Source organism: Bidens hawaiensis, unplaced genomic scaffold (genome assembly GCF_021521415.1).
Source record: "Bidens hawaiensis isolate Kalapana, Puna unplaced genomic scaffold, B.hawaiensis_p1.1 tig00011733_1, whole genome shotgun sequence".
In the NCBI taxonomy this organism is placed as follows: domain Eukaryota; kingdom Viridiplantae; phylum Streptophyta; class Magnoliopsida; order Asterales; family Asteraceae; genus Bidens; species Bidens hawaiensis.
Genome location: NW_027491929.1, coordinates 596084 through 621521, shown reverse-complemented (window position 1 = coordinate 621521; position 25438 = coordinate 596084). Strand labels below are relative to the sequence as shown.

Here is a 25438-nt window from a genome sequence, read left to right as displayed (position 1 = left end):
ATTTAGAATAAAGTACAGAGCTATATATAGATTATGAGTCTTTCGTTAAACATACCTTAACGAATGACTCCTCATCCGTTACATTAAATGATACGAATGACATTAAGTCATTCGTCCCTATTACATTACACGAATAGCCTCTCATTTGTTATCACATTCGTTAATCAGGTTAACGAATGTGATTTACATTATACGAATGAACACATTCGTTATGGGATAACAAATGTGCCTTACATTTAGGCGATTGAGCAGTTTACTTTAATTACAAAAATGACCTTGATACATTAAACTAATATAATAATACATTATAAAGACCAAGATGTCGAATCATGTATCAACACGATGCAATTGGAATTCAAATGCTATGCGATTTGAAATCCAAGAGCGATGCGATTCAAAAATTCAATTGCGATGGGATTTAAATCAAATGCGATACGATTGATTTCTTATGCGGTGCGATTGAATTTATGGGAAGCGATTCAACCTTCTAGGAAAACCATATCTTCTTGGAACTTGTTTTGTACGATTTTGACCATCCCTTTTTGATAGTTTCAACCAAGTACACTTCTAACAACAACTAACACCACTGAGATGAAGTGTCACACCCAACCTAATGCGGAAATATCGGGGCGTGATCCAATTGCTCACAACTCAAAGATACCATCATAATATAAATGTGGCAATATCTATAAGTTAATTATTTTATTCAAAGAATACACACAATATCCAAATATAAAAAAATATTTCAAATAAATAAATATGATCCAAACAAGCTTAAACAATGATTTTCTTTGTTAATTCCTAAGGTCTTGTCTAGGTGTCCAAACTTCAATCTTCAATACAAAGCAACCTGCATATGCGTAAAAAATGGAAGAGTTTGTCAACATAAAGTTGAGTGAGAATATCACCAGTTTTGCATGTTAATATAAATAAGCATAACGTAATAAGTGCGGTAAATGTAATCAAACCATAAACAAGTATGTAGACTGTTGCCAAGAGAATTGGGCGTTGGTCAATAGCATGAGCACCCAATACATGGGAATACGTTGGACCTCTCCGAATATACGAATGAATGAATAATTAATACAAGTAAGCATGTAACACGTATATTTGATTAAATCACCCACAAATACACGTATGCATTTGTTTGATATATATATAGTATGAAATATGAATATGTACGCATATGTCCCCAAAATTTTTAGAAAAGTTGGTAATATAGGGGAATGATAAACTCACCATAGATTAATGACAAGCGAATATAAATACGAATAATCGAGTTAACGAATAAGCGAGTCGTCCACTACACGTCAAACGATATAAATAATTCAGAATATGAAACTTTGAGATATGATAATATAAGTAAAAACAAACTCGTTTCCGCTGGAATCAACCCAAACGGATGTTTAGAATTCAAGTTATGTTTGTTTTAAGATTTAAGCGAGCTGGTACTGACCAGAATCCGAATAGCGAGTCGGAACTCAGGTTTTGGTCAGTAGCCTTAAAATTTCGTTACGAGAATAAAATTCTTCTAGACCGAACGTTGAATCCGACCAGAAGTATGAGAAAACGTTAAGTCAAACTAGTTGACTATTTTGCGCTTTAATGAGTTTTAAACGATTTGACCAGTCAACACCCTTCAACCACCGAAATTGATTGAAGGTTATTGACTAGGGAATATGTATGAACGATTCCTATGTTTACTACTTACCCGGAAAGTGAAAGAATCAAGAGATATGACGAGTCAATGATCCACACGCATGCAAAGTCAAACGTTTAAGAGTATGCCTTCAACCAAATAAGCAAAAACCGAGAAGATGAGAAGAGGGTAGTGACAGCTGAGGATGATTCATAGGGTTTATGTGAAAGTTTATGGCAGAGGCTTAGGTGTTGTTTATATAGGAAAAGCAAAAACGAGCTAATTATGGGCTTTTTACTCGATTAAGAAAGAATATATGATTTTAATGAAAGAATCACTGAAATAATCAAAAAGATTTGATCTTGGGCAAGAGGAAACGAATTAGGACTTGTATCTTGGTTAAAATATGTTTACTTGGTCCTTAATTCTCTCGATTATGCTTAAAATAAATGATTTTATACCAAAAACGAGTTAGGAAAACGAGATCGATGCATAAACTGTCCTGCTATCCGACCACGCCGCGCGGCCGGCCCTAGGCCTGCCGTCACGCGGCGCTCTGGGCACCGGAGGGTGGTTTTTCACATGTTGGCAATATTGGTCCTTTTAGTTTATTAATTGATCATTTCATGAACTAGTTATGTTATGAATAGGAATTGAACATAAATTAAAGTACAAGGACCTAAAGTGAACATAAAGAGAACTTAATAAATTATAAATATTTGTTTTTGATTAACATTAAAGATCTAAAATATTTCTGGTTGGGTTATACGTAAATGAATACGGTTTGGAAAATCCGAAATGTTACAGTCTCCCCTACTTTAGGGAATTTCGTCTTGAAATTAAGGAAACCCAAAACATCATCGTTTTAAAAATAATTGAACTTTTAAGAAAAATATCATAACATAGAACTTCTAATAATCGAATTAACGCTTCAAATGGCAATCCAATAAGGGCACTTATATATAGGATGTAACAGCGGCGTATCCACCATGTCCTTATTATCTCATCATTTGTACCATTACCAAAGCTACCTTAGGTTCTCAATCGTGACACATAATTGTACGTATTATGATTTCCATGCGAGGACTTTGGTAATTACGTGTCGACCCATAATTACTTAGATCGTCGGATGGTCCGCATAACTCGTTTCATCATATGGGTTATAAAACAGTTAAGCCCATCATTTCGAAAGAAACAAACGTTTTGATAACTTTAAATATAGATTTAGGAGATACTTAATAAATGTCCGAGTTGGATTATTAAAACCATGAAATTTCTAAAACATCTTTTATGGCAAAGATATGAATTATGATGATTGAGAATAAGCTAAGAGTAGAATATTATAAGAAATTAACCTTGATAGATAAAGGAACTTGATTCATGAGATGGTATGCGCAAAAGTTTACTTAACAACAAATCTCAAAATACCTAGTGACATGTGAACTCTTTTAAATATCGTATTTATTAGGAATAAAATTCTTAAAACTGATAGTATAAGTTTAAACATAATTAACGAAAATTTTGATGAATCGAGTTTGGTTAATTTGGGAACTTATGAGATTAAAGAGAAGTTAATATAAAGTTATAGCTTTTCAAGTTGTGATTTTGAGATGAGATTAATTCGATTTTATATAAAATATTATAATAATTAGTAAATAATAATGAAAATGCGAAAATGTTCGTATTCAAATAAATCATTAATAGAAACTGGGAAGCGGATATTCCCGAATCACCGAGATAGTCCTATTCCAATTAAATCTTTAAAATTAGATAAAATATAAAGTGGGTAATTGAAGATATTAAATTAGATTAAATTGGGAATTCGAGGATTTTTCCTTTTTTCACAAAATCGTTATAAATATTAGGAAATATGTAAATTAAATTATTGATAATGGAAATTCAAGTAAATAACAAATTTTAAATTAATGGTGATACCAAAAATAAGATGTGAAGCATATTATAAATAAGATAAATGCGAGACTAGAAATGCATGAATCACAATGACTATTCTAACAACTACAAATTTATCATTTAAAATGTTCAAGATTTTCAAGATGTATCAAAAATCAAAGTAGGGGGGTTGAAATATTTACGAACCAACGTTTAGTTTCAAACAACAAACTTAATCAATAAATAAAGTGAGTGATGGGTTTTAATGGAGATTTATCAAAAAGTCATTTTAATGGTAAAAATTTAATTAATGGAAGATTTAATTTAATAATAAAAATTAAATTTGAATGATGAAAATTTCAGTTTAATATTAATAAAATTTACAATTGTTGAATTTTAGTAATAAAGACTTATAAAATGGAAAGTAAGTTGTGAAAACTAACATGAGGTTGAGGAAAAACAAGAGGTAATAAAATATTTATAGTTTTAAAGTTGAGGCTAAATGTACTTGTTAGTTTATAGTTTGAGAATATGAAAATAAATGAGAGGATATGATTAAATAATATTTTAACGGATATGAGTTAGTATAAGATTTCTTGTTCGGGGTATTTTGGTTTTGTCGAGGTTGGCGGTTATTCGGTTAACGGCATACAGCAGCATACTCCTTGACGATTCTAGTAGTCAGACGACGATCATGAGAAGCAGACGAACAACTTTGATCACGATGATAAATTCTTAGGGAAAACGTTTTATGAGGGAAAAAGATAAAACTTTATGAGATGATGGGTAAGTTGTGGAAATGAATTGATATGAGATAATAGAGAAGTGTACTTAAATAGAATTGTGCTAGTGATAACTCGAGGACGAGTTAGGATTTAAAATAATGTGAATAAGTTTGAGGCATTTAAGTAAATAAACAATGTTTATAAAATTTTCCAAGTATAAAATAGCCAAACATATCAAACGAGTTGACCTCCCATGAGCTTTTCATGGCAATTTGAATGACCCAACTAAATAAAGCAACATAAAGTTTGTGAATTGGGCCTCCCATGAGCGTTCCATGGCAATTTGTTGGCCCAATTAAAATAACGAGTAACAAACAATTGAGTTGGTCAGCCCATGAGCGTGTACATGGCGTTTAACTGAGCCAACTAATTAACGAATTATCAAATCAATAGAGTTGGTTGGACCATGAGCGTTACATGACATTTAACCGACCCAACTAAATATCGAATCAACGAATCAAATAGTTTAAAAATAATTAAAACACAATTTTGGAAGTTTTCCCAAATTTAGCCACGAACCACCGTGAATTCGGTTTTTATAAAGGAGTGTAACCGTTTAGCCAGTTATGTTTACCACGCAACCGTTTAGCCGGTTACGTGTACCACTTAAAGTTACGGTTGTACGACATTTATCATACCCCCATGGTTCAAGGTGAAAGGGCAAAAACAAAACACGGGAATTCTTAAGGAATTTCCCAAAATAAAAGGCAATCTACTAACAATAAGAGGATTTAAAAATATTTTAATAGTGAGGCATAACCTTGGAATTTGTGTGTGTGTGTGCAATAAAGAATAAGACAAGATAGATAAAATAATTATTCTAATTAAGCTGTAAACAATTAAATAGCACATAAGGCAGTTCAGATAAGCACGTATAGGGTCCTACCATATGACTAGATAATTTCTAATGACCTATCTTATAACCTTCGGCTCTGATACCAATCTGTCACACCCCAACTTAAGGCGGAAATGCCGGGGCGTGATCCGATTGCTCACAGCTCGAAGATACTATCATAATATAAATATGACAATATCTGTAAGTTAATTATTTTATTCAAAGAATACACACGATATCCAAATATAACAAAATATTCCAAATAAATAAATATGATCCAAACAAGCTTAAACTATGATTTTCTTTGTTAATTCCTAAGGTCTTGTCTAGGTGTCCAAACTTCAATCTTCAATACAATGCAACCTGCATATGCGTAAAAAATGGAAGAGTTTGTCAACAAAAAGTTGAGTGAGAATATCACAAGTTTTGCATGTTATATAACGAAATAAGTGCGGTAAATGTAATCAAACCATAAACAAGTATGTTGCATGTTTTGTACGTCGTCTTTATCAGGATATTAATGTAATAGTTTATTATTATAGGGGTTTTAATGTAATTATGCCATTCACCTAATTGTAAGACACATTCGTTACTTGGGTCACATTCGTATTAATGTAAGTCCCATCGTTAACCCAGTTTAACAAATGGAACATAACGAATGAAGGCTATTCGCTATCTTTAATGTATTAACGAATAAACATGTTTATTCGTTAAGTAATTGTAACGAATGACCCATTCGTTAAGTCTATCTTAACGAATGAGGTCATCCTCTATATATATCCCCTGTAATCTATTCTAATGTAAGAGTTCTTATTATCCGATTTCTCTCTCGTTACTCTGCCAAAATATCCTCTCAATACACACACCTCACACACTTAAAGTAATATAGCCTAATCGCATACCTAATGACGAATGTATCATTATAATCACAAGATCTAGATCCTTATCATGCTCTTTCAAGTGGTATCAGAGCCTCGGATCTGATCCTCGATGCTATTCGTTGTTTAATTGTATCGATTCATCAATTAGTGAAGTAATTTCATCATGAATTGATCAGTATTGTAGTTCGATTGATTTCTAGTGAAACAGAGCATCAGTCTTAACAGTATTTGAACGAATATAAGTGTAATTAGGATTAGATATAATGTAATTGTGGATGATTATGGATATTTGAGGTCAGAATTGAGTTGAATTGGATAGGTATATCGAGTGAATTGAGTTTTGAATTGTGTGGTTAGTGGCGGTTGATTAATTGGTCAATTGAGGTCTGGTTTGAATAGTTAGTGATTTCGGACGAACATAGGGAGGTTCGGAATCGAATTGCGAACAGATTGATATAGGTTTTAGGGTGAATAAGTTATATTTGGACGGATTTGAAGTTTGGTTTGAATTTTAGACACGATGAAGATTTGAATACTCATTCGTTACAATGAAGACTGATTCGTTAAGTCTTAACTGCCCATTTGTTACGTTTTAACTGCTCATTCGTTAAAACTTAACTGCTTATTCGTTAAATTCTTAACCATTCGCTGTTCAAATTACATTCGTTAAATCTGATTCCTTATTCGCTTCAAGCATACACAATCGTCATTCCTCATTCGCTAAACTCATTCGTCTATACTCATTCATTATCCACTTTTGTTTCACTTCATAACGAATATCGATCAATTCGTTAATAAGCTCATTCGTGTAAATCATTAATGAATATCATTCATTCGCAATTCACATTCGTTACTGTTCTGACATTCGTGTGAACAGTAACCATAAGTTTTAAACAATAACAAGTTTGGTCCTTGAAGTTTAACAACTGTTTACTCATGGCTTCACAAAACGTTTCTTACTATGCATTAGCATCTCAGAATGTTTTAATGCAACAGATGCAAACTATGGACAATGAAATTGGCAGTCACAACAAATGTCCTAAACTGCTAAAACTATCAAACTTTGCTCGGTGGGAACCGAGGTTTCGTGCTCACTTGGGATCTGTACATCCTAGTAGCGTGCGTTTTCTCGATGACGTGTATGCGGCACCTCTGGTAGGTAGTGACAACATGGGTTGGACGCCGAAGGAATTCAAACACTATGAAGCACAAGAACTGAAAGATTATGAAAGTGAGACAAAAGCTTACTCGACTCTCACGATGGCTTTACCAGAACAAATCTTTCATCAATATAGTACTATTAAGATCTGTGCTTCATTGTTCACAACTTTGAAAACAAGAAGTTTGGGGAATACTCTCGAGAGTAAGAAGACTCTCGTAAAATTTCAATTTAGAAATTTTATTTTGATGAAAAATGAGACGGTTGAAGAGATGATTAACCGATTTAGTCATCTGATTGTGAAGATGTCAAGTGTTAATCTTGAGCCAACTGAAACAGACAAGATTGATACGCTGAAGAATGCCTTGCCCCCATCATATTCGACTTTCCTGTTTGTATTGAAAGAAAACGGTTTCTTTCGAAACACCGAGCTTACTGCTGTACAATTTATTAATAAGATAGAGGAAAGGGAATTTGATATTAAATGTCAAAATTCGTTGAAGGAAAATCAACACCAGCATTCCTCAAACCAAAATCCTTCAATTTATGAAGGAGCTATGCCAGCTAATCATTCTTCAAGTTCTGTTCCAATTAATGCGTTCTTTGCTCAAGCTCAAGAAGAAACTCCTAATGTAAACAATCTGCATAATGTATGATTTATGGCCAATGGAGTTAATGCAAGCACAAATTCTCCAGCTTCAAACTTGCCTAAAGTAAATCTTCAAGAGGCTGAACAACAGTTTGAATTTTTATGCGCTTTCATTACTTCGTATGAACAGCTTGTTGGAAGCAAGATAGCCACGAGTGAATTAACAGATGAAGACTATGATCAAATCGACCCTGATGATCTTGAGTTAATGGATCTCAAGTGGAACATGGCTATGATTGTCAGAAAAGTCAAGAGATTTATGCAGCGAACTGGGAAAGATCTTCCTACTTTGAATAAGAGGGTTGGATTTGATAAACTGAAAGTGAAATGTTACAATTGCGGGGACTTTGGTCATTTTGCCAAAGAATGCGATAAACCAGGAAAAGAATATTCTGGGCACACAATTCAGATAGATCTTCAGGAAAGAATTCATCTGGTGGGGATAAGAGTAAGACGACTTCAGCTGGTGGTGAACAAGATAAGTCTCCAGCAAATCAAGCTCTTGTGATAAATGAAGTTGTTGACTGGTCTCAACGTTTGTTGGATAAACAGGATGAGATCATCCTTCAGCTCATGTGCAAAGATGACGAATTGAAGAAGTTGAAAAATGATGAAGATGATCCGGATGGAACTGGTGGTGTAGATCAGCAACCGGGCGGCAGTTCTGCACCGTTGGCAGGTAATAAGACTGATACGAGTGCTGGTGGTGGGTCTGGAGATAGTAATTTGCAGATTGTGCCATATAAGGATTATACGAGAGCCAAACCGATTGATATTATTCCAGAAAATATGATTTTGTTTGTGGGGATGAATGGAATCGTGTATAGTATGGTGAATGCAGAAGAAGGCAAATTCGTAGATCATTCATTAACCAAAAGCAGATTGCCTTGCTTCTGGATCTAAACGAAGAGGAGGTTGACGTGTTGGGTAAAAGTGTGGACGTGGATATTGAGATGGAAGAGAGTACGTATACAGGTATTCCACGCGGGAATGTGTCTGATTTTGATGAGGTGGAGGTTGAAGACGTTACTGCTGAGGAGTACCCTGAGTTTTACACCGACAACAACAACAACGACTCAGGTATTCCGTTTTTCACTACTGAAGACTTCGATGCAGCAGAACGTCGCTTGCATGAAAAGATAGAAAAGTGGAACAAAGCTGCTGAAATAAGTCACCTTACGGCGAAAGAAAGAAAACAGAAGCATGCTTTGGAGGGTATGTTTGAGCATGATATGCAGAGAATGAATAAGATGATCGAGGCCTTTCGATATCATGAAAAGGAGGAAGTGAAATTGGCCAAGGCTCGAGCATCAGCATACCAAATGAAGAAGTACAAGCCTGTCAAAGATGTAAAAGGAGATTTGGTGGCTTGGCAGTTTGATTCGGAACTTAAAGTATATATCGTGAAGTGGGCACATGGTATTTATTACTTCAAACGCCCACACGATATCTTATCTATGCCAAGGTGGGACGTTAGAACACTAGCCAACAAATCGTTCATGAATCGTGGGAAAGAACAGTGGGTTGAGTGGTTCTACGCTCATTTCTTGCATGAAACCCGTTATGGTTTCAAGTTCTTCAAGCCGCAGGTGTCGACTCACAAGTACATTGATGAGATTGATCAGCACACTAGCTGGAGGAAGATGATACTACAAGTAAAGCAGCCAAAGACAATGAAGAGGTCTCCGATGAAGACATTCCCTCAGAGTCTGTTCACCTCGTTTAATTATTGGTATTATGACAATCATACAAGTGAAGCGGTTATTGTATATGGCTCTGGGTCAAACACGAAGACCATACGTGTTATTGATCCAATGTGGTTGGTTAACTTATCTGAGTCTAATAACGATGCCTTATTTACAAGTCAGATCAGATTTGCTAACGTATGTGACTATGAACTTGCTATGCAATTCCAGAAAGTGGTTCGTGTCTGTTATGCATACAAGATTCACAGTTGTGTGGATTGGAAGACAAAGATGTTCCAGAGATGAAGATAAAGAGCTCGAGACAAGGGGGAGTTTGTTGATGCATATTTTGTACGTCTCGGTCTTTATCAGGATATTAATGTAATAGTTTATTATTATAGGGGTTTTAATGTAATTATGCCATTCGTCTAATTATAAGACACATTCGTTACTCCGTAACGAATGGGTCACATTCGTATTAATGTAAGTCCCATCGTTAACCCAGTTTAACGAATGGAACATAACGAATGAAGGCTATTCGCTATCTTTAATGTATTAACGAATAAGCATGTTTATTTGTTAAGTAATTGTAACGAATGACCCATTCGTTAAGTCTATCTTAACGAATGAGGTCATCCTCTATAAATATCCCCTGTAATCTATTCTAATGTAAGAGTTCTTATTATCCGATTTCTCTCTCGTTACTCTGCCAAAATATCCTCTCAATACACACACCTCACACACTTAAAGTAATATAGCCTAATCGCATACCTAATGACGAATGCATCATTGTAATCACAAGATCTAGATCCTTATCATGCTTTTTCATAGACCGTTGCCAAGCGAATCGGACGTTGGTCAATAGCATGAGCACCCAATACATGGGAATACGTTGGACCTCTCCGAATATACGAATGAATGAATTAATATAGGTAAGCATGTAACACACTATATTTGATTAAGTCACCCACAAATACACGTATGCATTTGTTTGATATATATATAGTATGAAATACGAATATGTACGCATATGTCCCCAAAATGTTTAGAAAAGTTGGTAAAATAGGGGAATGATAAACTCACCTTAGATTAATGACAAGCGAATATAAATACGAATAAGCGAGTCGTCCATTTTGGTATTACTATATGATTGTTTACACTAAATTAACTATGTTTATGTGCATATACGTGTAATTAAAGATTTGTCTAACCAATGTGATTTGCGTTTGAAAACATATTCTTATTTAATCTTTTGGCTCAAGCCATATGAGATTGACATCATTAATTATGGTACAAGTATATTTTTAAGTTATATATATATATTTGTAAGTTATTTATTTTAACTATTGATAAAATACGTAGGAATCTTTCACCTAATTATTTAAAGATTTAATTATGTAGAAGACTAACTAGTTTCAATGGAATTATTTGAACACAAGAGTTACAACCAAAGAGTTTGAGGTATATACTAGATGACTAGATACTTTTTTTATTTATAAATAATATTATTCTTTTTTATATACGGTTTTAAATTATGATGAAACATCTCCACATGTTTCTATAAGCTACAAGTATTTAAAGATTTGATTATGTAGAAGACTAGCTAATAGTTTCAACGGAATAATTTGAAGACAAAAGTTGCATCAAAAAGAGTTTGAGGTATATATACTAAATTATTAGATACTTTGTTTATTTCCAAATATAATTATTTTTTATATACAGGTTTTAAATTATGACATCATTTCTATAAATTACAGGTACTCATTACTATACATGTTTTTTTAATAATAATTAGTTGATATTGAAAATATATTTTTTTTTTCAACATATGGATTTTGATAAGGGGCCGGACAAGCAATTTGGCTACTAGATGAAACACTAAGAGATCAGATAAGTATTTATATTTTTTGATTACTTTATAGTTTATGGATTTGTTATAATCTCATTATCTATTATAGGTGATAAACTTAAAGCACACTCCCTTTCATCAATTCAAGATTTTATAAACGAATAAATATTTTATTATATTATATTATGGTTGTACGTACCCGTTGTATATAATTAGCCAGTTGTATTTAGTTCATTGAAAACAAAAAGGTTCATGACTCATTGTGTAAATAATTATGAACACCGGTTTTGGGTTCCTTGCATTAGGTTGTACACAATTTTAAACACCAGTTTTGTGCCCGTTGTAAAAAGGGTATTAACACGGGTTGTAGCCCATTGTTAACCGGTTAGTTGCCCGTTCTAAATCTTTCTCAACAACGTTAGATCCGTTGTATTTAGTTACTATACAACGGTTTTTTAACGTTGTAATTTACAAATATATACACCGGATAGAGGCCCGTTGTAAAATTTCAATACCATCGTTAAGTGTTAACTACCGTTTAGATATAACACATCGGGTGTTGAACCATTTTAAATATCAGATTTCATCTTTTGAAACGCAACATATATAACACTTTCCAGACCGTTTCAAATATCCTAAATAACCGTTTAAAATGGTTATTTTCTGTACTAGTGACTCTAATCAAATGAACTCTAGACTTTGATGTGGTTTACCTTAGAACCTTACGGAGTATGTGGAAGGTTAAATGAATAAGTTTTCTATGAAAGACAGGTTCTTTTGGTAAACTTGGTGGGGGGAAATAAAGTCCCTTGGGCCCTTGGCTATTTATCTTTATAGATAAAGAACCGATCAAAACCAAACTGACGACGCCAACGTGGGATAGTGGAGGAGTTTTATAATATAGCAATGCAACGTAAGTAGGTGACTTGATTTATTTCGGCTATAATTTGGTCTTTGACTGACCAGTGCATATATATATATATATATATGGTTAGAATGAAAACCCTTCCCACTTGTGAAAACTCTCGAAACTCTGTATTAACCGTTGATTGAGTTTAATTAATGGATGAGATTGAAAGATGCTTTTAAAGGTTAATCAAACAATTTTTTAATTGATAATTGTACTAATAAGGGTAAAGTTGGTATAAAGAGAATTCTCTCTCTTCCTGCAAGTTATGTTCTCTTTCCTATACAACTCATATTCAACTAGATCTTTCTCTTTCCTATTATTATTATTATTATTATTATTATTATTATTATTATTATTATTATTATTATTATTATTTCTTCTTTCTAAATCACTGGAATCATCATGGACACACTCTCTCTATGTATAAATCCTTCTCGGTAGTTTCTATGTATAAAAAAATCTGAATGTTGACGGTGCACAATTCCGGCGGCTACGGCTACGTTGACACACTCAGACGACGAGTAAGTTGATTTCTCTCTCTCTCTCTCTAATTTGCACGTCTGAAACCTAATCCGTTGTTTTTCATGAATCGCAGAATGATGACGGTGAAACCGACATGCCTTTTTCGGTCAAAAATGAAAAGGAGGGCCTGTTGAAAACCCACATGTCTTGGTACACGGTGGCGTTCATATTATCCCTTTAACTGATTTTGACTTTTTAGGAGATTGATGTCATGCTGTGAGAGACGGTGAGATTAATTTCACTAATAAAAATATTGATATATATCTTTTTGTTGGCCTTTTTAAAAAGGCTTAGGTTTTTGCTTAGTTTTTCAAATGCTCAAAGTGTTTTTTTAGTGAGGATTTCAAGTTAAAATGACATTTACTAGTATTTATGTATATACGAATTGTTAGTTATTGTTAACTATGAAAACAATTGTAAACGAGCATGTTTCGATATAAAGTTACTTATGGTTAGTGATAAGTTTAAGTACGTTAATTTACATATTTTAAAGTTTTAACTTTTTATGTAAATGGAAATATTTTAAAGTTTTAAATTTTGTGTAACTTTAAATATTTTAAAGTTTAAAGTTGTTTTTTGTTAATTTACATATTTAACATAATTTTGTTAATTTACATATTTACATATATTAAAGTTTAACTTGTTAATTTACATATTTTATGTAACTTTTTATGTAAATTTACATATTTTAAAGTTTAAAGTTTTTTTTTGTTAATTTACATATTTAACATAATTTTATTAATTTACATATTTTAAAATTTAAATTACATATTTAACATATATGTAACATATTTGTAACATATATATAACATAATTTGTAACATATTTTAAAGTTTAAATTACATATTTAATATATATATAACATATTTGTAACATAATTTACATATTTAACATATATGTAACATATTTGTTTTTTTATTGTAGTGGGAATTCGGGTGACGCATTTTTTTCGGAACATGAGATTGTGGGCTTGTGCTAGCCAATGTTGTCTGTGATCACGGGCGTATGCACCCGTCTTTTGCCATTGAATAACGCCGAATAATCGAGTTGTATTCGTTGGTCGTTAAAAATAACATACTGAACAACTAATTTATTTATTAAAAACGTGTTTTGCTAATTAATAAAGGCCAATAAAAAAAGGCATGAAAAGGAAATAACTTTGTGGTAGTATAAAAGAATACGGACTTTACTGTTTTGTTTTTATAATATGTAGATTGAAAATGAAAGATTGAAAATCAAAACTAAGCAGGAAAGATTAAAAAACAATAAAATATATAAAAATCTAAATGAATCATTTAGAACTTCAATGAACCTAAAATATTAATTATTTCTAATTATCTTCACTAATCATCTTCATCTTTATAAACCATGAAATAAGACCTAAAAATATTTGATTTAATGTACTTTGGACTTTTCAAATGGTATATTAAAAAAAATAGGTGTAGACTTATTAATTTAAAATATTATATGCTCATTATATGCAAGTACATTAACAATTAATAATGTGACGTCAGAAGAGAGAAAAGTGATACACTAAAATTATCATAAGGCTGAGGGGTGTGGAGGGCTTTAATGGGGGCTTTAGTGAGGGCTCCAACCAATAATATTATGACGTGTGGCAGAGAGAGAAACTGGATAAGGGGGTTGTTGGAGCCCCCATTGGAGCCCTAGCCTCTGGTGTGGAAGGGCTCCAGCAGGTAGAGGTGCACAAATCGGTTTTTTTGAAAAAACCGGTTCGGTTATTAACCGGACCGGTTTTTTTTATCCAGAAAAAAACCGGTTCGGTTAATAACCGGACCGGTTATTAACCGGTTTTTATCAATGAAAACTCAAACCGGCCAAACCGGTTTGGACCGGTTTAGAAACCGGTTAGAACCGGTTATTAAACCGGTTTTTTTATAACCGGTTTTTAATAACCGGTCTAACCGGTTAACCGGTTTTTTTTTTTTTTTTTTTTTTTTTTTTTTTTTTTGCTTTAGGGTTTAGGGTTTAGGGTTTCGTTGTTAGCATTCTTTGCTTGGAAGATTAAAAACACATAACTTTCATTTATAGCTTTTACATTAAAAATACAAACATTAAATCGTTATCGCATATTCGTAACTCAAAAATACAAACATTAAAGAATGCTTAGACACGATTACATTAACAAGTTGATGTTTGTTACTCATTTTCTTCGCTACCCGATCCCGAGCTATTCCTTAGGTAATCGTCGTACGCGGCTTCTTCATCGGTCATTGGTTGAGTGTGTCCTTGATTGACCTCGTCTTCATACAAGGCCGCCTCATACTCCATTTCCCCCTCGAGTGAGCGTTGATGTTGTGCCCTATCTAAAGAGTCCAAGTAATCCTTGTAGCAAATCGACATCTCTACAGCTGGTGGAGTGAGTCGAGTCCTCCTAATCGATATAACCCTGCCAGAAACAGAAAAAGCAGACTCCGAAGCTACCGTGGAAGCTTGGACCGTTAGTAAATCTTTGGCCATGGCGGCGAGGATCGGAAACTCATCCTCCTTACCTCTCCACCAAGCCAGCAAATCAAGACTTCTAAATTCATCCGGAGTCATGTGTTTCACAAAGTTGGTACCACCATACCTTCCAAGTTCACTGCTTGGGGTGTTTACCCTTTGACGTTTACCGGCGTCTTCCCAAATCATGTAGTACATCCCCATTTCAAGGTCGGTTTGGGATTGGGATTGGGCAACAGCTCTTAACGAGTCATGAATTTGGGAAGACGACCCGTGTTTTGTAAGGTAAACATCATACATGTTTGCCAAGGTGGTGTTGAAAGCATTCTTTAAAGTTTGGTTATAATGGGGGTTTTGATCGTCGTTTAACTCTAGCTCATCACAAATTTTTTCTATTAAAGCTTCAACACCACCAACATTGATGCAAGGGTTTAACGCAGCCGCACAGGTCAAAACAGCGGGTAGTTGTTGAAAATATTTTCTAAATTTTTCTTTCATTTTTGCACCCATATCAAAATAAGGTGCACCCCTACAATGAATTTCAGTCAACTTTGTGCACATGACAGCAATTTTTGGTAAAGCAATGGGGCTTGTTGGATAGTAAACCCCGGATAAACTAGTTGTGCAAGATTTAAAAATTTGAAGAACCTCCGTAACGATCTCAATCAATAACCAGTTTCTAGGATCGTACGGTGCACATTTACCCCTATTTGACAAAATTTGATGAAACGCAATTAACGATTGTTTTTGTTGGATGGCTTTCTCAAACATTTCACAAGTCGAGTTCCATCTTGTTGGACAATCCCAATTAGGCCCCAACCATTGACAGTTAGCTTCTTCACAAAATTTTTTGTATCTTGAAAATGTTGAATTGTTGCTAAAAACATCTCGTAACATTCTTTTAAAATTGTTTCTTTGCGTTTCGATCACGTTTAACCCATCTTGCACGGCCAAGTTGATAATATGTGCAATGCATCGGCTATGAAAAAACGCTCCATCACAGATAGGTTTATACTTTAATTTTAAATGGCCAACCGCGGCCGTATTGTTGGACGCGTTATCAAACGATATTGAAAAGATTTTATCTTCAATCTTGTATTGTCGAATGACTTTATCCAAGAGTTTAAAAATATTTCTACCCGTGTGCGGGTAATCAAACAATTGAAACGCAACGGTTCGTTTCATCATTTGCCACGACCGGGGGTCAACCCAATGAGCCGTCACACAAATGTATGAGTCGGGCGAACCATTAGGTACCGACCACACATCCGTTGTTAAGTTCACACCAGTTTGTAAGTTTGAAAAGTATGAAATTAGTTCGGATTTAGCGTTTTTCCATGCTTTAAGACAATCTCTTCTAAGGGTCGAACGACTTACGTGTTGGTAGCGTGGTTGAACATACTTTTGCATCATCTCCGTGAATTGAGGGTTGTCGAAGTGGTTGAAAGGAAGTGATTGTTGAATCACAAAGTTGCCAAACTGTTGACGTACCGCTTCAAGGTCGTACGTAAACACCGTTCCTTGATTCGTCATCTCCGGCTGCGAACTACTTCCGGATTCGTCCTTCAAGACCTTGCAAGAGGGCTTTTCTACATGAGCTCTTAAACTGGAGTTTGCTTCTTTGTTATAAAACTTCAAACAATGTTTGCATCTAGCTTTTTGGGTTCCGTTAGACATTTCGCATAGGTCGAAATGTTGCCAAATATCTTGGTTTCGTTTCGTGGGGATGACCCGAACGACGGTTTCTCCCGTGTTCGAGGCACCCATGTTGACCGATGAAGCAGCACTTTGGGAGGCCATGATAATCGACTACGAATTAAGAGTGGTATACTCGAGTATGAAATAAACGACTACGAAAGAAGAGCGTTTGGAGTTGTATAATCGCGTATGAAATAAACGTTTAGAGCGTTTGGAGTTGTATAATCAAGTGTGATCTAACCAATACCCAACCTAAACTATATATAGATGTTTGTGGGGGTAAAATGGTAAAAAAACAAAAAAAAAACGGCTAAAAAACGGTCAAAAAAAAAAAAAAACGGCTATAAAGCCGTTTGGTAACGTTCGAAAACCGGTTTAACCGGTTAACCGGTTATTAAAAAACCGGTTAACCGGTTTTTTTTATAACGGTAATAAACCGGTTATTTTAAAAACCGGTTAACCGGTTTTTTAATAACCGGTTATTCAAAAAAACCGGTTTTTTTTATAACCGGTTATAAAACCGGTTTTGGCTCCAAAACGTATAACCGATACGTAAACCGGTTACGTAAACCGGTCAAACCGGTTTTTAAAAAAACCGGTTTTTAAAAAACCGGTTTCCGGTTGAACCGGCCAAACCGGTTCCGTAACCGGTTTTTTTGAACACCTCTACCAGCAGGGGCTCCAGCGAAATTTTTTATTTTTTATTTTTTTATAAATATATTCCAACAATGACATTTTTTTTGTGTTAGTTTTGAGAGGATTTTAGGAGGAAAGGTGTATAATTGTGAAATGAAGTATATTTTATAAAGGTATATATTTATAGTTTAAGAAAATATTTTTTTTTTAATTTAATATGAGCTCAACGGCTCTTTTCCGTAAACCTATATAGAAAATATATTTTTTTTTGTTTTTTTCGGCTCCCAACGGTCCAAAATACCTCAAAAGGTGTGCTCCTCTCTCTCTTCTCCCGCTAACCAGCTCACGCCTGCATTGTTTTTCGCGTTAGCGCCCCGTTAGCGCCCCCGTTAGCGCCCCAGTGGTGTGGTGTTAGCGCCTGGGGGCGCGAGCGGAGGGGCTCTAGCGCCCCCGTTGAAGCCCCACACCCCTCAGCCATCCTTTTGGATGCAAAGAAAAGAAATGAAAGGTAGGAGATGTGAATGATTGTGGTCCACCCATTGAGTTTTCATAGTTTTCTTAAGTGGATAGGGATTTTATTTTAAACATCTCCTATATATATATATATATATATACACTAGCTTTAGAAATCCGTGTATTACACCGTATAAATTCATGTATAAATTACAATGAATAATTTAATACAAATAAAATAAAAGACAATTAATTCTTTTTATATTATGTAAAAAATTTATTACAAATATAATCGTTTTATATCATCAAATGCATTTGAATTTTAAATCAAGAATGAGTTATTCTACAATCGGCATACAATAATGAAACAACGTCACTGAAAGCAACATTTAAAATAATGAGACCTTTAGATCTGAAAAATGTAGTTAAAGTCTTTCACAAAAATGTTTTTACTCCATACCCTAAACCATAAACCAAAAAAGTACCGGATTTTCCTTTTTGAACAGCTTTCATGATATATCTTATACTAAATATAAAAAAATAGAAAATTTGTTTATGATTTTTAAGACTTATTAAACATTGAATATTTGTAAAAAGTAAACAAAATTATTATAGTTTTTTTCAATATGAATATGTCTTAAGAATTAAATGTTAGTGCACTTTTTAAACATAAACTCTTTTATATACATTTTAATTTTAAAGAAAATATCTTTATTATATATATTAATATTTTTTTATATTAAGTATGTTTACAATATAATTTATATCATTAATAATTCAATTAATGGAGATTGACCAATTAATACGGTATGTTGAATTTATAATTAATATACTATACTTAGAACCAAGATATTTTTTTTCTTTTTCATCAATAGCTAGAAGAGAAGTGATTTGGGCGAGAATTTAATAGTAAGAATTAACCTCAGAATATCATCTATACAGAATTATTTTATTTTATTAGTATAGGTAGATATGAATACTTTAGTTGGACTTTAAAAAATCAAAACCCTAGACTTTGATAAACCCCTTAAGCTTGAACCCTGGAACTTATCTTTTGAAATTCAAACTGCTAGACACAATAAGCATTGTTCACTTCTTACTTATTTTTCTGTGCGAATTTGCTTGCTACGTGTCTCATGAGATTCTGCCACATTCAAAAAGAGAAAGAAGAGAAACACAGGTATCAACACTTCTCTGAATATTCTCTGAAAATAAGGTTAAAAAAGATGCCAAACGCCTACAAGTAAAAAAAAAAAAGTCCGATGTGAAAAATACAACAGGCTGTATGAATAGCTTAAAAAAGCAGAGGCAAGCAGCGTGCGTGCAAAAGAAAAAAAAAGGGGGGAAAGAAAGAAAGAAAAAGCATATATAAATCATAATGAAGTAACTGCGCGCTAACTATTTTCCAAAACTCCAAATGCTATAGGAGCTAGGAGGGTTAAAAACAACAGGTCATTTTGGCTAGCTAGTACAAGAATTGGGTAATAACCAATTCACCAATTATTTAGAGTTAATTTAGTTTAATTTATTTAATCCTACTATAAATTAAATATATTTTAAATAAATATGTCAAGCCCGGTCAGATTTTATACGACCAGTTTTTGGTTAAAACCGCAAACCAAATTGTTCCATACGGTTTAAAAGATGACCATGGCACTAACTTGATCATCATGTTAGACAGATTCACGGTTTTTAATTGAAGTATGAAACCTCTATGTCAATCTAACATATGGACAATTAGGACCGAACTATACTACGGGAAAAAACAATGAAATATATCCGTTCGTCATCCTCAACGTGACCGACAAATTCACACATTAAGCCAAATTCATTCGATATTGACAAACCAAGTGTCTGGAGGACCACTCATCCAATACATCGTATATACTCTGTCGAATAATGTTAAAAGTTATATTGAATTGTTTTGTATTGCAGTTTTATTCCATAATAAGTATTAACTTAATATGCATTGTATCTAAATCTATTCTCTCTATCTATATGTGTGTATTCTCTTACTCTCTTATTTCGGACAATCTATCATTTGTTGAGATCATTAATAGTTACTCGCTCACTCCAGAACCAACACACATCATAATCGTAACTTAGATAATATAACCCCTAATTAATCCATGCAAGTGTTACAACCCAAACAAGTAATACTTCAAGAATGACACTTTGTGTGTTTTATATTATTATGGTTGAATATATTATTAAAACAAGGAAGGGTTTAATAGTATATAATAGACCATTTCAAATAATTGACTTTAATATTGACATAAATAGAGTTGATTATGGGAACTTTACCTAATTATTTAACATACATTGGAAATTATATAGAAGTTGAGGGTACCTAAGTGAAATTATAAATGCTTATTTAACTCCATTTGCAAAGAAACTGAAAATTCATTCTCCGAAACACCACTTAAAAAAATATGAGATATTCTTGTTTTCATTTCAGCTCTCTTGCACTTGGACCTCGCCTTCTCATCATCACACGCATCCGAACCCGCAACCCATGTGAACCGTGATGTCTACGCTCGCCTTGGTGAGCAGCTTTTCGAGGCAGCAAACTCCCCGCATTTCTTTCACTGGATGGTAAACATTCGCCGAAAAATCCACGAGTAACCAGAACTAGGGTTTGAAGAATATAAGACAAGTGAACTAGTCAGGTCCGAGCTTGACAAGCTTGGCATTGAGTACACGTGGCCGGTTGCGGAGACTGGTATTGTTGCCACCATTGGTTCTGGCAAAGAACCTTTCTTTGCTCTACGGGTTGATATGGATGCTCTTCCAATCCAAGTACATATTTTTATCTTAATTATTTATTTAATTATATATACCCTTTTCTTTTGTTTGTTTTTTTCCCAAAGTTTACGTTTGGTGTTTATATACTACAATTTACTTCACTATTATTCCAGTGTTTTTAAATTGGGTCCTACGATTTTGTGTATAAGCTGTTGCCGTATACTATTTTTTCTTCATAAAGTTGGATTTTGGAGTTTCAAATGCTACGATTATTCATGCATGTTAAATTGAGTCCTATTATACAGTCTATTAACTTTGGTAGTCGATAATTTGGTATCAACAACACTGGACCAACCTCTATTTTTTTGTTTAGTAATATAAATGTACCAATTTTCGTCCAAACATGTTTATACTTGGTGAAAATTTATCTTCTATATCTGAAAATTTAAGTGAAACTTCACCACTGATCAACGATACCACCTTCACAATTATCATTTAAAAGAAATTAAAATCAAAATAAAACTTTGATGCAGTGGTTGCAGATTATTACCACCCCCCCCCCCCCCACTGTATCAAAATAGAACATCATAATCACTATTGATAAACACGATAAGATGGTGTGCAAATAAACTGTGAACATTATGTTTTTTCCAAAATAGACGCTCGCTTTTGTCTATTTTACATTACACTTTCCAGTTTTAAAAATATATAATTGCTTAACTTATTAACTTTTTGAAAAAGCCAATACGTCAATAAGTTGTTTTCGAACTCAGTCATAAACCTGCTCTATTGCTCTATAATTCTTTTGGGGTTAAGAGTCTAAGACGACTGTATAAGTTTTTTGTTTTCTCTTTTGTTTTGTGTTGGTACCGTACCAATATTATAGGGAACAAAACCGATATCAATTGAATTCTCGCAGTTACTCGTTGCAACACACAAGTTGAGTCCCACCAATTATATTAATGTATATTAATTTCTTTACCTTAATTATTTATTTTAACATATAAACTACTTTTTCCAACTTGCCGTTTGGTTTTGATTTTGGTTTTCTATGTATTAAAAACTAAAAAAAACAAACCGAATTTATAGATTTTTATATTTGATTTTTTTTTATTTTAAGTAATTTATAAGAATTTAGTAAATACTACAACCAAAATAGTTTAGCCTAAATCTATAATTATGAATATTATTAATTAACAAAAAAGATTAAGACACAAAATCGTTATTTTGGGCCATGCCAGTTTCAATTTTTTTTCCTAGCCAAATATTTCAAACTCAAATGGCAAAATCGAAAACAAGCCACATCCAACGACAGAAAAAACCAAAACAAAACGATTTTCAAAATTTTCAGTTTTTGGTCTCGTAATAGTTCAAAATCGTCTCAAAACCAACTCTTTCACAACCTAAGTCCTATCGATTTATTTTAACACAAATTCTATTTTATTCCTAAATTTTGTGTTTCATGTTTAAACTTTAAAGGAGAATGTATGTTTATTTTTTTAAGGTATTTGGTTTCTCTAAATTGGTGTTTCTTATCAGGAATCAGTCAATTGGGAACACAAAAGCAAGATCGACGGAAAGATGCACGCTTGCGGTCATGATGCTCATACAACGATGTTACTAGGAGCCGCTAAGTTGCTCCAAGCCAAGCGGCATGAACTTAAGGGCACCGTAAAGCTAGTTTTCCAGCCCGCCGAAGAGGGTCTCGCTGGTGCTTACCACACGCTAAAAGATAGTGCACTTGACAACATCAAAGCCGCATTTGCCATCCATGTAGTGCCACAATTAAAGGTGGGTATGGTGGCTTCACGGGCCGGTACGATGCTAGCAGGTTCAGGAAGATTTACAGCCACCATTAAAGGCGCTGGTGGACATGAAGCAAACCCACATTTATCTAGAGATCCGGTTGTGGCTGGTTCGATGGCGGTTGTTGCTCTTCAACAGATAGTATCTAGATAAACCAATCCACTCGATTCCAGAGTAATATTCTGAGTTTGTACTTAACACCTTTTAAGTTTTAGAGAATAGCTCTCTATCTATATATATTAAAAAAAAAATGGGTTTGGTTCTAGCTACTTTGAGTTCTCTATCTCTATATATAAAAAAAATGTGGAGAACAGTTCTCTGTCTCTATAATTGTTTTATAGAAGTGTGTGTGTATATATATATACACACACCTACACGCTTGTTAAACATAGGTCAGTCTTTGTTTTAAGGTCCTTTTTTGCGTCGGCTATTTGTAGGTTGTCACTGTCGGACAATTTCATGGAGGCATGGCGGATAATGTGATTGTTACAATTTCAGGAACATATCGAGGTTTGTCTTTGGAAGGTCTTGATCACACAAAGGCAAGAATTAAGCAGGTAATTAAATATGAGAAATTTCAAACATCCAATACATTACTAGATTTATGGAGAAATGGTGATAACCCAAGATGAAGTCGATCAGCTAGAATTATGAAAAATGTTACCTTTAGTGTGTTTTGTTGACCTAAGTATATATTGTAGTACTCCTTGGGAACTTGCTATTTCTTAGACCTAAATTTAATCGGAATTTCAAATGAAACATCTAGTGTTCTATTTTCTTACACAAAAATTTAATAAGAAGTCACACTTCGGTCCTCATGGTTGTTTTTGTCGGATAATTTAAAAATCATTTTATTTCGGTTTCTTCTTTTTTTTTTTCTCCTTTTTCTTTAGTTGTTGGCTGTCACTATGGATTTCGTTCGGTTTCAACTTTTCCGCTTAATCTTTTGGCTTCAAAACTTTGATGGAAAAACGCCACCAAATAATTAATTTGGTGATCTGCAACGTTAAGGATTAAGTTTTTACTTATTTATAATTAACTCATTGTTACAAATTTGGATATAAATCATTTTTTGCTATATCATTTATTAATTTTTATAAATGACTTAAAATCGAATTTTTTTGTGTTCTCCGTTTATGTGATTGGGTTCTAATCGACTGTGCTCGATATTTTGTTGTTAACAAAACCGAACCGAAAAATAGCTGTTTGAAAAATGTAAAGCGGAACCCTATACGCTTCACAATGGTTGTTTGCCTTTAGATTGGTTATTCCAGTTATAGTTAGCTTATTTTGGTTTCGCAAACACCCCTTACACTTCACAAGTGTGATTACACTATAAATCAAAAATCAAGTTGGAAGGGAAACCAAAAGCAAGACTAATCTAAAAACATATTACTTTTTTCAAAATTTTATAAAGCATACATACACCTATAAGCGTATGATTTCAGGTTATTGAGATGCAAGCCAGTGTTCACAAATGCCAAGCTGAATTGGATTTTAGGGAGGAAACGCTGCTTCCATACCCGGTAATGATAAATGATAAAGGGATGTATGAACATGCAAAGATGGTGGCAGAAATCATATTAGGAAAACCCAATGTGCACTTGATGCCTATAGTAATGGGAGGTGAGGATTTCAGTTTTTTTGGACAGAAAATGCCTGTTACCATGTTTCTCATTGGGACTGCCAACGACACATATACTGTACCAGAAAATTTACACTCACCAAATTTTGTTATTGACGAAGAGGCTCTTAAGGTGGGGGCGGTATTTCATGTTGCTGTTGCGATTTCTTACTTGAAAACCTATGAAGAGGGTGTGGAAATTACCACACATGATGAGTTGTAAAATTTTTGCTTATGAATATGAAAAATAAGATGGAGCTTGATTAACTACTTCAGAGATGTTGGTGCATTATGGTGTGTCAGTAGTCTAGAGGTTTAATGTTCGTCTTGTCTGTAATAAACAATAGTTTGTGTTTTGTGTTTGACGGGTTAGGAATGAGCGAAGTTGTGAGATAAGCGAAGTTGCAATAACTTCGCCTATTATGTAACAGGCGAAGATATGTAGCATGTAAACATATCTTCAGCCTAGGGTTTTATGCTAGCTGTTCATTTCAGCTGTAAACTTGTAAAGTACTATTGTCATGTATTGAAAGATAAAGTGTTATTATTCAATACAAGCAATCGTTTTGTTTAATCGTTGTCTCTTGTTCTAGTTTGCATTAATACTCGTAATCAATCACTAAGGGGATTCCGCACCCTTAGTGTAGGTCCCTAGACGGGTGGATCTAACAACGTTCTTGGATCAACCAAACTTAGTGCTAGCGGAAATCACACTAAGCAACCTAAAAAGTCTCGAATCTTGAGTTTATTTTCGGGTATTTTAGAGAGAGAGAGAGAGACGAGAGAAAGTAAGTATGTGTGTATTAGAAAGTTTGGCAAAAGGTGTTCTTTCTCATGGCATGCTCCCTATTTATAGGGAAGCATGCATGAGAAGCATTTCATTTCACATGCCCAATGGGCTTCATTGCATTATTTCCCTTACGCCATTTCCCTATGGCTTACAATAAACAAGATCAAACAACTAAAGCCCAAAATAAACAAAAGTGGCTAAACGGCCCAATTACATAAACGAAAACAATACAAAAGACTAAATACACAAATGGGGCCTAACAATCTCCCTCTAGTCTTTAGTATTGGAACCCGTCGGTGTCGTAGACCAAGCATTCGTCCTCGGTTAGTGGAAGTTCAACAAGTCTTCGGACGAACTTGTTGAAGGCTTCAACTATCTGGTCTGTGTTTTGACGACCCAAATCCTCGACGGTCCCTAGT

At 33.9% G+C, this 25438-nt stretch overlaps 1 pseudogene; it reads left to right on the top strand.

The window, feature by feature from the left end:
- The first annotated feature begins 20555 nt into the window (after positions 1–20555).
- On the top strand, positions 20556–24452 carry LOC143538843 (IAA-amino acid hydrolase ILR1-like; annotated as a pseudogene).
- Positions 24453–25438: the final 986 nt, after the last annotated feature.